The following is a 3,194-nucleotide window of genomic DNA, read 5'->3' on the forward strand; positions in this document are numbered from 1 at the left end:
ATAAACACATACATACATATGCACACAGATACACGTATATTCTTAGAGTAAAATATAATAGAATTTATTACATTATACATCCTGTTTTTAGAATTTTAAGTGTATATATATATATATATGCATGCTAAGTAGCTTGCTTTAGTCATGTCTGACTCTTTGCGACCCTCTAGACTGTAGCCCACCAGGCTCGTCTGTCCATGGGATTCTTCAGGCAAGAGTACTGGAATGTGTTGCCATTTCCTCCTCCAGGGGCTCTTCCCTACCCAGGGATCAAAACCTCATCTCCTTTATTGGCAGGTGGATTCTTTGTCACTGAACCACCAGGGAAGTCTATGTGTGTATATATATATATATATATACACACACACACACACACAGACAGTTTCAGGCTTAAGATGATTCAACTGACAATTTTTCAACTAGTATGGTACAAAAGCAACATACATTCATTAGAAACCATAATTCAAATTATGGTCTTTTCTCAGCTGGTATGTCATATGACACTCTCTTCTAGTGCTGCAACAGAGAACCTCAGTTCCCATCGAGCCAGGAGCTCAGAAAGGTAAAAAAGTAATACATTTAAAAACATTCTATACCCATACAACTGCACTATTTTTCACTTTCAGTACACCATTCAATAAATTACATGAGATATTCAACACTTTATTATAAAATAGGTATTATGTTAACATGATTTTGTTCAACCATAGGCTAATGTAAGTGTTCTGAGCACATTTAAGGTAGGTTTGGCTAAGCTATTAATTGTGATATGAGGTAGGTTGAAATAAAGTGAAAGTGAAAGTCACTCATTTGTGTCCAGCTCTTTGCAACCCCATGCACTATACAGTCTGTGGAATTCTCCAGATCAGAATGCTGGAGTGGGTAGTCTTTCCCTTCTCCAGGGGATCATGCCTAACCCAGGGGTCTATCCCAGATCTCCTGCATTGCTGGTGGATTCTTTACCAGCTGAACCACAAGGGAAGCCCAAGAATACTGGAATGGGTAGCCTATCCCTTCTCCAGGAGATCTTCCTGACCCAGGAATCGAACTGGGGTCTCCTGCATTTCAGGCAGATTCTTTACCAACTGAGCTATCAGGGAAACCCTGATAATTAATTATGTTGTTCAGTAGGTCAGATGTATTAAATCCATTTTCAACTTACAATATTTTCAAGTTAACAATCAGTCTATTAGGACATAACCCCATCCTAACTCAAGGAAAATCTCTCTCTTTGTGTGCCTGTGTGTGTGTGTGTGTGTGTGTGTGTGTGTGTGTGTGTGTGTAGAGAGAAAGAGAGAGAGCAGACAACCAGATATACATATACTTGGGCAAACTGATTGCAAAGAGTCGGTCACGACTTAAATTGATTTTAAACAGAATGCCAATAAGCCTCATGGATATGGTAATTTAGAGGCTAAGACCTAACTCACAAACCCTCCAAAATGAAGGTGTTCAGGCTATTGAGAAACCAAGCTCCTCTCTTAGCTACCCAGGCACTGCATTGAACAGAGAAGGAATGTAAAAGGAAAATCTAGTTCAGAGCCAGACTTGATCCAGAAAGTGACTTGATCCGAGATAAAGCTTCTCGGATGGTCCCCCAGCACAAACTCAAGAATCTTGGGAATTTTAGGAAGTGAGAGAATTTGAAAATTTACAAATGCAAGGTTTGATAAGAAACCAGGAGCAAATAATTATTCTGTTTTTCACAAATTTCATTAATGAATGTTTTATTTATTGCAAGGACTATACGAGTAAAACAAAGAAGTTCAATACTTAGTACATGAAAACAGAGGGTACTTCTGAGCAAGCTATCCCAGATGGCTTTGGGGCCAGAAAAGTAGCTCATTTTTTACTTAATGTTGGTTGTGAGCAGACAAGAGAGATGCTATAGATAGGAGGTGGGAAAAAAACACTGTGAGAGGGCCCCCAATCCCACAGAAACTAGAAAGAAGATGGGGTGCTGTGTTACAATCTATTTTTGTGATGCTTTGTACTAACCCAAGAGATTACGAAAACTGAGGAAATAGAGTTATCATGTAAAAGTCTTTGTATTCCATACCTCAACAGAGCCAATTGCAGGTTATAAAAAGGTTGTGTAACAAAACGTAAATTGCTCATCTTAAAATGTGTTTTTGTTTTACATTTTTTGGGGAAAATTCATTATATAGCATTTTAAGTGTTTGCTTAACCAAAAGCCAGTTTGTACTATTCTTGTATCCTAATATTCAAGACCTTCAAATTGTTGCCTACTGTTAATATTAGTTATTTTTAGATGTACTGATATTTTCACTGGAGCTGGATAACAAGTATCTTTGAAGGGAAAAGGAACACGTCTTGCATTTATTTTATTCCCTCTTGGTGTGTAACAGAACCTGGAGCACAGGTTTGATATATGGAGGTGCACACACAGCAGGGCATTCACTTGAACGCACGCATTAACTATGTCTCATCTACCAATGAGAAATATAAGACAACAGCTGAGATTGCTGCCATTAATCTTAAGTAAGATTTATTATGGTGTCAAATTAGATTCTAAATTTCGATTCTCTAAGAAATTGGAAAAATGAGTGAGAAATCACCTCAAAGGGTATTTTTGTTCTATTTTATGATATATATTTCCTTCACAGTAGTCTTCTTGTTGACCTTTGCTAAGCCTGTATCGTCCAGAGTTAACAGACACTCATTTATTGTTATAGTAAGATCTAGAAAATTTGTTTTTTCATCAGCACTTTTCCTGGCTGTAACTGACATGAACTGGAAGAAGGGAAAGGGGGCAAAATAATTTAAGAAAAAGGAGAGAAAATGTCTTACACAGAGAAAAGTAGCAGGGTGGCTGTAAACGTCTATACACCAAAGGGGACATACCCAAAACTGGCACCAACTCCCAAACCTTCCTCACAGGCAAGGTTTAGCATATTCGATTGTTGTTTGTCAGTCTTATTCATTTTTTTAATTGCAATTCAGTAAGTAAATGGGAATTCAAAAAAGTAATTTCCTACCCTTTGGTGCCATCATGTGGCCAAATTGATTAAGTACCAAGAAAAGTAGATCTTCAGGGTAACCCAAGGTTTTGATATTTTCTTTTCATTCAAAATGTAATTACCCAGAGAATGAAAGTTTATTTCAGAAAGAAATACAATTACCTTTACTATAATTGAAATCTTCCAACCAACAAATCATAGCTCACATGTCTA

General features: G+C 37.3%; 1 non-coding gene across 1 annotated transcript; it reads right to left on the minus strand.

Annotated features, from left to right (window-relative positions):
* Window positions 1-1,027: 1,027 nt before the first annotated feature.
* On the minus strand, window positions 1,028-1,100 carry TRNAF-GAA (transfer RNA phenylalanine (anticodon GAA)). Its single transcript has one exon. It is a non-coding gene; the product is annotated as a tRNA-Phe (tRNA).
* Between the last annotated feature and the right edge of the window lie 2,094 nt (window positions 1,101-3,194).

This window comes from Ovis canadensis, chromosome 9, assembly GCF_042477335.2.
Source record: "Ovis canadensis isolate MfBH-ARS-UI-01 breed Bighorn chromosome 9, ARS-UI_OviCan_v2, whole genome shotgun sequence".
NCBI classification, from domain to species: domain Eukaryota; kingdom Metazoa; phylum Chordata; class Mammalia; order Artiodactyla; family Bovidae; genus Ovis; species Ovis canadensis.